The following is a 13,557-nucleotide window of genomic DNA, read 5'->3' on the forward strand; positions in this document are numbered from 1 at the left end:
ATTCCTCAGGGATCTAGAACTAGAAATTCCATTTGACCCAGCCATCCCATTACTGGGTATATACCCAAAGGACTATAAATCATGCTGCTATAAAGACACATGCACACGTATGTTTATTGCGGCATTATTCACAATAGCAAAGACTTGGAAGCAACCCAAATGTCCAACAATGATAGACTGGATTAAGAAAATGTGGCACATATACACCATGGAATACTATGCAGCCATAAAAAATGATGAGTTCATGTCCTTTGTAGGGACATGGATGAAACTGGAAATCATCATTCTCAGTAAACTATCGCAAGAACAAAAAACCAAACACCGCATATTCTCACTCATAGGTGGGAATTGAACAATGAGAACACATGGACACAGGAAGGGGAACATCACACTTTGGGGACTGTTGTGGGGTGGGGGGAGGGGGGAGGGATCGCATTGGGAGATATACCTAATGCTAGATGACGAGTTAGTGGGTGCAGCGCACCAGCATGGCACATGTATACATATGTAACTTACCTGCACATTGCGCACATGTACCATAAAACCTAAAGTAAAATAATAATAATAATAATAATAAAAGAAATATGAGCAGGTAAAGGTTTCAGAGAGGCTTGGCAGTTTTTGAATCTGGTAGCTCTCTAAGTCCGGCATGCTAGTCATTACAGGCACTTTCTCTGTGCCCATTTCTATGCTAAGCTCCATAGAGGATACAATGAAGTAAAGTCCACAGTCCTACACACATAAAAATGGGCTGTCCTTCGTGTAATAAAACATCCATACCTACAACAGTTTGTCCACAGTAACGTATGTTAATTCTTAAAATTGTATGGTAGAGACCTTGAAGCATAACAAATAGTAACTACTTAATTACTAGTCCAATTCCACAAATATTTATTGAGAATCCACTATACTTGATGTACTGAACAAGACAGTTCCTAAACTTGTCTGGGGAGACAATTAAGTGTGCAGTAACAGTACACTATTTGATACTTTCATATGCTAGGAAGTTTCAATTTATACAACTGGCAGAAGGGCAAACATGTATAGCCTGTTTGGAAAACTGTTCTGTAGTTTCTAAGAAAGTTAAACACACCCTATGACCCAGCAATTCTCCTAGGCATATACACCCTAGAGAAATGCAAACGTGTCAACCAAAATATTTGCACACAAATGTTCATAGCCACATTATTCATAACAGCCAACATGGTGGAAACAACCAAAACGTCCATCAACAGGAGAATGGATAAACAAATTGTGGGACATTCATCCAATAGAATACTACATAACAGTAAAAAATGAACTATGCACACACACGACAACATGGATAAATATAAAACATGTTGAATCGAAGCTAGACACAAATGAGTCTGGCTTCTTTGATGGTACAATTTCATTTATATGAGCAGACAAAAAGAATCGATGATTATAGAAATTGGAATAGTGGTGATCTCTCAGGGAGAAGTCTGTACTGGGAAGGTTTAAAGATAGCCTTCTGGCCAGGTGCGGTGTCTCACGCCTGTAATCCCAGCACTCTGGGAGGCTGAGGCGGGCAGATCACGAGGTCAGGAGTTCGAGACCAGCCTGGCCAACATAGTGAAACCCCATCTCTACTAAAAATACAAAAAATTAGCCGGCCGTGGTGGTGGGTGCCTGTAATCCCTGCTACTCAGGAGGCTGAGGCAGGAGAATCGCTTGAACCCAGGAGGCGGAGGTTGCAGTGAGCTGAGATCACGCCGTTGCACACCAGCCCGGGCGACAGTGCGAGACTCCATCTCAAAAAAAAACAAAAACGAAAACAAAAACACAAAAAAAGCAGGGGGGAGCCTTCTGGGAGGTTGGAAATGGTGCTTTCATAGCTAAATACACATATAAAAGTTCATTCAGTTGCACACTTAAAATAATGTACTTTATGCATCTTATTGTAGTATGCTGTCTCTCAATTGAAAAGTAGAGGGAAAACCCCATTCAAGCTATTGAGCACACTTTAGCAATTTCTATCCAAACTTCAGTGTATATAAACTTAGCTCAGAAATTCCACTTATAGCATTCTATCCTAGCTCAACAATTCAAAAATTTATGGGCAAGGTTATTCAGTGCAACCCTGAAATAGTGAAAACTGGAAATAAGCTAAAGCTTTTCAATATCAGAAGGGTTAAATAAATGTGGGCTATATATAGTATGGAATAATAATGCAGCTAAGAAGAAGTTATACCAATTTGATTAATAATTCAAATATATCCACAATATATTTTTCTGCCATAAAGAAATTTGCATGACAGTACATGTAGCATGATAAAGTATGTGTAAATACAAAACTTTGTGTGTGCATGCATGTCCATAGTTATACAGAAAAAAGTAAGGACACACTCCTCATTGTTGATAGTGGTTTACCTCTGGGGAGAAGCATTGATGAGGCTTTCACTTTGTATTTTACATACTTCTGTATATGTTGAATTTTTATAGAGTATCTATAACTTTTGTAATTTAAAAGTTTAGTAATAATAGGAATATATGCAGTGTGATGAATTTCCCTGAGATGTAACAGTGAAAATGATCAAAGGGTTTTTGTTGACAAAGATGATAAATTCCGTCTTGGACATCTGGTTTTGAGATGCCTGTGGGACATTCAGGTGGAGATGTCTAGAAGGGAGTTGGATATGTAAGTCTGGAGGAGAGAAGAGTGGTTAGGGATGAAGATGGAGATTTTGGCAATATCAATGGTAATTGAAGCCACCTTAGGAGTGAATGCGATTCCCAAGGGGGAGTACAGAGAGGAAGAATGGAAGCAAGTAGGCCCAGAAATGAGGAGCACTGAGGGCCAGGCATAGGCGGATCATCCTGCAAGGGACATCCTGAAGGAATGGTTGGAGAGGTAGGAAGGAAACCAGAAATATGAGGTCCCATGTAAGCCAAGGAAACTTTGGTGAGATCCAAGAGGTTGAGCAGTGAGGAAGGAGAAGAGGGCAATGTAGCTCTTTGAATAAACGTAGCCATTAAGTTGCAAAAGTTGGTGGAGGGGTGGAGGTCACTGGAGGAGACTGAGGTTGAGAAAGGTTTTTAAAATGTAGTATTAAGATAAGAGAGAGATGAACGCATTTACGTGGCTAAGGGAAGTAGCTAGCAGAAATATATAGGTTGAAATATTGAAGGGGGACATAATTTAGCCAGTAGAACAAGGAAGGAAGGGATGGGATCCACGGCACAGATGGAAGGATTCCTCTTAGACAGAAGGTGAGGCACTCCATTGTAACAGGAAGGAAGGTGGCAAGGGTGGGTGTGGATGCAGGCAAATATATAGATTTGGTAATCGGAATTTAAGGGAGCTCTCATCTGATAGCTTCTATTTTCTCTGTGAAGTGGGAGGTGAGGCAACCTGCTGAGAGTGAGAAGAGACTGATAAGATGGAGAAGGTTTAAAATAGCTGCTATAGAGAACAGGAGGAAGAGCTAAGTAGCAAAACAGAAAAATTTGTAGGTCTCCTTAAAGATTCACTTGAGGTGACAGACTATGGTCTGCATAATTTGGGGGGATTGTGTGGGATCATCCCCTGGGAGAGAGGGCAGAGGTGGAGCATCTACACAGTGTCAAAATCCCTCATCAAATGAGTTAACTGATTCAAATAACTAGTCAATTCAGTGAAGAAAACATAATGGCACAATTACTTGACACAAGAGCCCAACTTCTGATTACTGCCCCAGCTGAAGCATTTGGATTTAATTCCATTACCCAAGGTTCTGCAGCATGCTGGAGAAAAGGAAACCCTAACAGTAGCATTTCATCATTCCAGTCACAGCTCAGAAGCAGCTCCCTATTCGCATCCTCACCTACAATTCTTTTTAAAATGGAATGCTTCTCATTGCAGCAATATTTATGGTGACAGAGAGTTGAAGGCAATCTGGCATCCATCACCAAGAGAGTGGAAAGGCAAATGTGGTGGACACACGTTCTCGAGTAGTTTGCAGCAATTGGAAATAAGAAATTAGTTGTACATGGAGAAACATGTATAGATTTTTAAAACACAGTGCTGGGTAAAAAAAAAAAAAAAAAAGAATAGCAAGAAGCAGAATAATATATATAACACAACACCACAATACACAGTTTACAGAAATTTCAGAAGACATTCATTCAAACTGATAATACACGTTTTGTAAGAACACATGCAAACAAAAATATCTTAATTAAGCAGAAGACAATAGTTGCTAATGAGGGAGGGAGGAGAATTTGAGTGAAGTGTGGGGATGACAGGGAATAAACAAATCAAGCAAGTTACCAATGATGATAAATGTGCCATGAGCTGAGTTTGATTAACTCAACCCTCTGCACCTAAGGCACTAACTAAATACAGAAATAAATAAATGAGTTGAAATGCTTTTCTAACCTCTTGTACATTTTGTTTCAAGCAACATCTTTATCTTCAACCCATAACAATTGGCCCACATAGGATCAGTGTTGGAGGACAGTATGCAGGTTATCTAGGGCTGCCCCTCACCTCATCATTTGTGGGTTTTCTTTGCAGCTTTATTGAGGTATAATTGATAAATCAAAATTGCATATATTCAAGGTGTGCAATGTGATGTTTCAATATATGTATACATTGTAAAATGATCTCCACAATCAAGCTAATTAACATACCCATCATCTTACACAGTTAACTTTTTTGTGTGGCGAGATAGTTAAGATGTACTCTTAAAGTCTACTCTCTTACAAATTTCAAGTATACAATATGGTATTCTTACCTATAGTCACCATGCTGTACAACAGATCCCCAGAACTGATTTATCTTATGACTGAAAATGTGTATCCTTTAACCAACATCTTCCCATTTCTCCAACCCAGTCTATCCCTAGATTACCCCCAGGTAGCCACCCTTTTACTCGTTAGATCCTACATATAAGTGATATCATGCAATATTTGTCTTTCTGTGTCTGGCTTATTTCACTTACCGTAATGTCTCCAGGTTCATCCGTGCTGTCACAAATGGCAGAGTTTTTTTCTTTTTAAGGCCTAATAATATCCCACTGTGTATATATACTACGTTTTCTTTATCCATTTATCCGTTGATGAATGCTTAGGTTGATCCCATATCTTAGCTATTGTAAATAATGCTGCAATGAACATGGGAGTGCAGGTATCTCTTCAACATACTGATTTCATTTCTAGTGGATATATACCGAGCAGTGGGATTGCTGGAGCATATGCCAGTTCTATTTTTTGTTTTTACCCCACCACTTATTTTATGAATGAGGAAACTGAGGCCCTGAGAAGGAAAATGACCTGGCTAAAGTCACACATTTAGTTGCAAAGCCTGGACGTCTCCTGGCGTCTACTACTCTTTCCCCTGTGTACCATGCATACTCATTTAGGGAAATTCTCACTGGCTTTGTGGTTGTGTTGTTGTTGTTGTTTGCTTCTTAAATGAATTAAACTCCATTCTATGGTTTCTGCTTCATTCATAATTTTTTAAATTTAGAAATAAAAGCAGGAAAAAGGTGTGTTGTCCTGCCTGGCCTACATGGCGGAAGGGTGGTTAAAGTCAGTAAAGCTTACCTGATGCCAAGGGTGCTCAACAATCTTTTAAACCTATTACATTGGCCGGGCCTGGTGGCTCATGCCTGTAATCCCAGCATTTTGGGAGGCTGAGGTGGGTTGATCACTTGAGGTTGGGAGTTCGAGACCAGCCTGGCCAACATGGTGAAACCCCATCTCTACTAAAAATACAGAAAAAAATTTAGCCGGACATGGTGGCACATGCCTGTAACCCCAGCTACTCGGGAGGCCGAGGCAGGAGAATTGCTTGAACCCTGGTGGCGGAGGTTGCGGTGAGCTGAGATAGCACCACTGCACTCCAGCCTGGGTGACAGAGTGAGACTCCATCTCAAAACAAAACAAAACAAAACAAAAACAAACAAACAAACAAAAAAAACCAAAAAGAAACCTATGACACAATGTTGAGTACTAGACTTTTTGTTAGTACACTTCAACAGATTTTTAAAATCCAATAAACAAGTCAGTCATAATAATAATAATAATGTTATCTCTATTGTACTCTAACAATGCCTCACAGGACCTGGCAAAAAATTGCTGTTTATCAATATGCCTCAGCCTTGTGTCATACTTCAAATAGAACAGTTCCCTGCCCTAACCATGCTCACTTATATGCCCATGAGGCAAGAGAACAGGCAGTCTTTCTGCATACCTGTGTGATAGTGTTCTGTGACATTTGATTTTTTAAGATTAAAAAACCCACCAATTTAACAGCTTTATTGAGGTATAATTGATACAGAAATAACTGCACATATTTAAGGTGTATAATGTGATGAATTGGAACATATGCACACACCTATTTGACCATCACCACTGTCAAGGTAATAGACATATCCAATACCTCCCAAGTTTTTTGTGTTCTTTCTTTTTGTGGTAAGAACACATATCATAAGATCTACCCACTTAAGATGTTTTGAAGTGCACAATACCGTATTGATAACTATAGGCACTATGTCATACAGCAGATCTCTAGAACATATTCATCTAGCATAACTGACGCGTTATACCCATTGAACAACAAATCCCCAGTCCACCTCCCTGCTCCTGCCCCTGGACACTTATTTGATGTTGCTGCACACCTCTTCCCCCTTACATCGAGTTGAACTTCACTGTATATTGTGTTGAGTGACACGTTCAACTCAATATTGTCTCTGAGAGTCTTCATAATACTTTGTATGCTTGGCTGTAGCAAGAATATATTGCTTCCTTGGCTTCCAAGAAGGGATCAGAGCGCCCCTGCTGAGAACCACTGCTCCATGATGCCATAGGATGAAGTTGTCAAGGGTATTGGCTTTGGTATCAGAGAGGCTGGAGTTTGAACACCAGACCTGTCACTGTGTAAGCAGTCTTTGGTAAGATACTTAAGCTTTCTAATTCAATCCCACAAACACGTATTGGATGTACTCTATGCTAAGTACTGTTCCAGGAGCTTAGGCAGTACAGTAGTGGATGAATAGATAGAAATCCCTGCCTTTATGATGCTTATGTTCTAAGAGGGGGAGATAAATGACGAACAATTAAATAAGTATACTATGATGTGCTAGGAGGTGGTAAGTGTCACGGATTAAAGAAAAGGTCAAGCAGGGTTTTCAGACATGGGAATGCTGGGGAGAGGGTACAGGCTGCAATATCAAACAGGGTGGTCAGGGTATGCCTTGCTGAGAAGGTGACATCTGAGCACAGAATAAAAGGGAACTAGCCACATGGCTATCTGTGATAGGTCGAAGCAGTACTGATGAGATCAAGCAATGGGGAGGTAGCAGAGGATGTGGTGAAGAATGGTTGACTTGTCAATTTTTGAAGGTGGATCCATCCTAATTTCATGATAGATTGGGTATGGTGAATGAAAAAGAAAGATATCAAGAATATCTACAAGGATTAAGATACTACCTACATCTGAGAAAGGGTATAATTTGGAGCAGGCTTTCCTTTGTTCGTAACCTTTTAAAAAAACTGTAAATTGGCAAATTATAATTGTTACATTTAGGGGGCACAAAGTGATGTTATGATATATGCATAAAATACTTTCTTACATTTTCATTGTGGGCAAAGATCAGGAGCAGTGTTTTGGACATATCAAGATGCCTATTTGAAATCCTTGTGGAGGCCAGATGTGGTGGCTCACACCTGTAACCCCAGCACTTTGGGAGGCCAAGGCAGGCAGATCACTTGAGGTCAGGAGTTTGAGACCAGCGTGGCCAACATGGCAAATCCCGTCTCTACTAACAATACAAAAAATAGCCAGGCATGGTGGCGCACACCTGTAATCTCAGCTAGTCTGGAGGCTGAGACACGAGAATCTCTTGAACCCAGGAGGTGGAGGTTGCAGTGAGCCGAGATTACGCCACTGCACTCCAGCCTACGTGACAGAGTAAAGACTCTGTCTCAAAAAATAAAATAAAATAAAATAAAATAAAGAAATTAAAGTGGAGATGATATTGAGTAGGAAGTTGGACACAGAAGTCTGAAGTTCAAGGGAAAAGTCCAAGCTGGAGATATAAATTTGGGAGTCATAGATATAGAGATGGCCTACAAAGTCAAGAGCTCAGATGAGACCACCTGGGAAGTAATAGAGATAGAGAAGAAATCCAATGACTGAGTCCCGAGGCCCCACAATATTAAGAGGTCAGAGAAGAGGCACAACTGGCAAAGGAGACTAAGGAGTGTTTGGTGAAGTTAGAGGAAAATCAAGGGATTATGATGTCCTGGAAACTAAGTGAAGAAAGCGTATTAAGGAGGAAGGAGTAATCCACTGTCTTAAATGCTGCTTCTTGGTCAAGGAAGATTATTACCCCCAAGCACTTAAAACAACACCTGGCATATAGCAGCCCTCATAAATGTTTGTTGGATTGAATTAAAATATTTAAGTGTCTTGCCAAAAGTTAGGTACATAGTGACAGGTCTGGCATTCAAACTCCAGTCCCTCTCATACCAAAGCCCATGCCCTTGATGACTCCATCATCTGGCAGCATGGAGCAGTGGTTCTCAGCAGGGGTTCCCTGAGCCCTTCTTGGAAGCCAACTTACAGATTGAGAATGAGGAGGTTATTGGTGACTTAACCAGAGCAGTTTTTGTGGACTAGTACAGGCAAGAGCCTAACTAGAGTGGGTCTAAGGAAGAATTGGAGACAGAGTAGAGACAATGCTTTAGCGATGTTTGCTGTGAATAAGAACAAAGAAATGGGGTCATAACTGATGGATGAAGCCTCAATTGTCTCCTACATAAAAAATATATTGGTAGGATTGCTCATCTCTTAGGATTACTGAAAGAATTAAGAAGAGAGTCAATAAAAAGTTTTTGAATACTATGTTAATACACGTATCATATCTATCACATAGTAGGCACTCAATATATGGTAGCCATTATTTTAATAATGTTTATGCTAGAATTAAAAGCATATTCTGATACCACTTAAAACCATATAGATTTTCATGTCTAAGACAAAGAGATGAGTCATTGTGGGGGGGAGCAAAACAAATCACAAAATAAGTTTTGCTGTAGTGCACATCAAACTACTTCTCACACGATGACCTCCAAAGAACACATCTGCTGAGCTTTCTTCGCATTTGTGTTCCCTAGGATGCAGTAATTACATGTAACTACCAGAGGCCTAGGAAAAAAAACTTCTTTCAAAAACACAATCTTCTCTCAAAATGAGAGAAGCATCTCCATGAACAAGCATATCTCTTGAATGTGACAGGGCCATAAAGTTTCCTTTTCTGTTTCTTGTATACACATTATTTTTTTCTCTCTCATTCCCCTAATTGCCAAGTTAAATGTCATAGAAGTAAACTGACATGTGAGAATTTTCTCCTGCCCAAACCAAAGCTCCTTAAATATTTTATAGATGGTGAACAAACAATATTACGTAAGCTACAAGTTATGAAAACTGAGCAAACTTAAGGAGAGTTTAGTTGTGAAACAAAGAAAAACTTAAAATGAAGTTATTCTGACAAGTATATATTGATATGCATAATTGTTAGGGTGCCATATGTTAATTAGGTGTAAGTGGTAAGAGACTGGCATGAGAGATTGGAATTATTCTTTTACACAACTGAGCCTGATTGCGCCCCTCCTCTTTGTTAATTATTCAAGTGCTAATATTTCTATTGAGAAAGATGTTTTCCAAACAACACATTCTTTAAAAATTTTTTTTATTTCAATAGCTTTTGGGGTACAAATGGTTTTGGTTACATGGATAAATTGTATAGTGGTGAAGTCTGAGATTTTAGTGCATCTGTCACCCAAGTAGTGTACATTGTACCCAATATATAGTTTTTTATCCCTCATCCTCCTCTCACCCTTCCCCCTTCTGAGTCTCCAAAGTCCATTATACCTTTCTGTATGCCTTTGTGTACCCATAGCTTAGCTCCCACTTGCAAGTGAGAACATACAGTATTTGGTTTTCCATTCCTGTGTTACTTCACTTAGAATAATGGCCTCCAGCTCCATCTAAGTTGCTGCAAAAGACATTATTTCATTCTTTTTATGGCTGAGTAGTATTCTATGGTGTGTGTGCGTGTGTGTTTATGTATATATATATATATATATATATCACATTTTCTTTATCTAGTCGTCAGTCAAGGGCACTTGTGTTGGTTCCATATCTTTGCATCGTGAATTGTGCTGCTATAAACATACATGTGCATGTGTCTTTTTCATATAATGGCCTATTTTCCTTTGGGTAGATACCCAGTAGTGGGGTTTGCTGGGTCAAATACTAGATCTACTTTTAGATCTTCAAGAAATCCCCATACTGTTTTCCATAGAGGTCGTACTAATTTACATTCCTACCAGCAGTGTATAAGCGTTCCCTTTTCCCCAAATCCACACTAACATCTTTGGGTTTTGACTTTTTAGTGATGGCCATTCCTGTGGGAATAAGGTGGTATCTCACGAGTGTGGTTGTAATTTGCATTTCCCTGATGATTAGTGATGTTGAGCATTTTTCATGTTTGTTGACCATTTGTATATCTACTTTTGAGAAATGTCTATTCGTATCATTTGTTAACTTTTTCATGAGATTTTTTTTCTTGCTGATTTGTTTGAGAAAAACAACACTTTCTGTTCTGTTTGTTTCTTTGCTTATTTGTTAATTCCTTCCTGTTTCAAAGGGAAAGGTGTCCTTCCTTTTTAAGACACGTCCTTACCTCACCTCCCCAGGGACCTACCTCCATTAATGCCATTTTTTTCTCCCATCACCCAAATCTGTCCTGCTCTGGTCAGCATGCCCAAGCTTCTGGCATACTAAAAGTCCTTCCTGAGAATCTGTCTCCTCCTCAAGACACCAACTCATTTTTCTTTCTTCCATCACCAAACCCCTCGTAGTCTTCAGTGTTTCATTTTGCAGCCATTCTTTATTCTCCTAAAACTAGATCTTTCCTCCCCTGTGCCACTGAAACTGCTCTGGTGAAGATAACCAAGGACCTAGTAACTGACTAATCTGCTGATTTCCTTTCAGCCCTTATCCTCTGCAACCTCTTGTAGCATCCCAAACTCTTGGCAACCCACTCCATCCTGAACTCTGTCCTTTCTCAGCTTCCTTGATACCACTTTGTCCTGGCTCTTGTTGGCCTTTCCCAGGGTCCTCTCCTCAGTCTTCTCCTCTCCTTTCTCTGTATTCTCCCTGAGAGATGTAATTCACTTCTGTGGCTTTCATTATAATATGCTGATAATTTCCACATCTATATCTCCAGCCCAAACCCCTCCACTGAACTCCAGCCCTGTATTTCCAACTCCTGTTGAACATCAGCACCTACATTATTCATAAGCACCTCTAACTCAACATGTTCACATTCAAACTAATGATCTTCATCCCCTCAGCCCCAGCCAGTGCCCAAACTAGAGATCTGGGAATCATTCTCAGTTCTCCCCAGTCTCTGGCCATCCATGTTTAATTTGTTCCTCAATTCTGAAATACCTCTGAAATCCTTCCTTTCCTCTTCTCCACGTTCCATGGGCTTGGTTCAGGACCTCTGCATCTTTTACATGAAATCTCCCCTCCCCTTCTCGGCCCCTATCACCTGTACTGACTTTAACCACACTGAGCTCCTTAGTCTTCTCTGAATGCCCAATAACTTTTTTACACTAAAGAACAGAGTCTAACCTACTTTTCTGAAATGTATTTCTTATATTGCAGAAAATGTCATCTGCATTCAACTTACAGTATATGCAGACTCCAAGCCAATTATGTGCTATAACTGAATATTCAGTGCATGGAGGCTCTGGGGCAGATGGGTTACAATGTACTTTGTTGCACTAACAGGACCCAGATGAGTCCCTTCAGGTCTCTGGCTCACCTGCTTGTGACCCCCTCCCTCTGCCCCTCTCTGGAAGTATTATGCAGATTATATAAGAGGGAGACTAATGACTGGATTTCATTCGGGGAACTCTTGTCTTGTTCTGTGCAATGGAAATTTGTAAAAAGAAAATGTCCATTCTCTTGCCCAAAGCAAAATGGAACCCCACGGTGAGCTGGAGAAAGCAGGCTTAATTCCCTGGCAGCAGCCTTTCCCGGTGCCCTCCACTCGCCCTATTTGGAGAGAATAGATCTGATTGCAGGCTCTCTCAGCTCATTGTTAAGAATTATTTAGATTTAACAAAAGTGTATTTTTTAAAGTCTCTGTCTCATTGTTACATTTTTCTTTCAGAAAAGAAACCCTAGCACAGTACACTGTTTCTTAGCTCTTTCCCTCATTTCTCCAGCCAGAGCACAACTGTAGATCTTAACCACATAATTCCTGGGAGATTATAAGGTCTTTTCACCTCCCATGGTAGTCTGTGGGACTCCTCTTTCCAAAGCCATTCATTCACTTTTTTTTTCCATTCAGTCTGTCGGTTCATCAGTGAGTTAGCAAGCATTAACAGCTGTGCATTGGCCACTGTTGTAGTCCCTGAGACAGGCGAAGGGGAGGGAGATATAAATGAAACTAGACCCCCTTTAAAAGGTCCACAATTCACTGAGGGAGATAGACACCTCTGCCTGGAGAGACACTCTTGTCCTCTGTGTGGGCAATTCCTTATCTTTCGACACCTAACTCAAATATCACAGGCAGAGTTGTTTGCTGCTACTCTGTGCTCCCCCAGGTGTTTTGTGTACATCTTCATTGGGGTGCTTGCTGCATTGGATTGAATGTTCTGTTATCTCTAGACAGTGACTTCCTTGAGAACAGGGACTGTGACATACTGAGCTTTAGATGTGTAGGGTTTAGTACATCAGAGATGTCTCAAACTATCTCTGTTGAATCAAGTAATGTAAGAACAGTAAAAGGTAACCGAGCTCAGTGGTTCATGTCTGTAATCTCAGCACTTTGGGAGGCCGATGTGGGGGGGGTATCGCTTGAGGTCAGGAGTTCAAGACCAGCCTGGCCAACATGGTGAAACTCTGTCTCTACCAAAAAATACAAAAATTAGCCGGGCATGTTGGCACGCACCTGTAGTCCCAGCTACTCGAGAGGCTGAGGCAAGAGAATCGCTTGAACCTGGGAGGCAGAGGTTGTAGTGAGCCAAGATTCCACCACTGCACTCCAGCCTGGGCGACAGAGCGAGATCTTGTCTCAAAAAAAAGAAAAAAAGAAAGAAAGAAAAAAGAAAACAGAAAAGCAAAAGGTAATGTTAGACTGTAGACTGAGTTCTAATCATATTGCTGTTGGAGGGCAGGGGCTCACCTGTGCTCTGAGTGCCCTCTTCTCCAGCCAGGCAAACCTGCTTGCAATTCCACAGCTAATCAGGGATTCACATTGCTCCAACTCCCAGAGATCCTGCTCTTAGCTTATCTCTCTGTTGGAGCCCAGGGCTTCTCAAATCACATGGGGGATCTTATTATAACACAGATTCTGAGTCAGTAGGTTTGGAAGTGGGGCCTGGGATTCTGTGTATCTAACATGCTCCCGGGTAAAAGCCGATGCTACTAGTCCAAGAACCACACTTCGGGTAGCAAAGACTCTAGTTAGCTTTTCCTAGTCTTGGGTCTTCTAGTCACCTAAGTCAGGACCACCATGTATGGTTATGTAG

This window comes from Pongo pygmaeus, chromosome X (assembly GCF_028885625.2).
Source record: "Pongo pygmaeus isolate AG05252 chromosome X, NHGRI_mPonPyg2-v2.0_pri, whole genome shotgun sequence".
NCBI classification, from domain to species: Eukaryota; Metazoa; Chordata; class Mammalia; order Primates; family Hominidae; genus Pongo; species Pongo pygmaeus.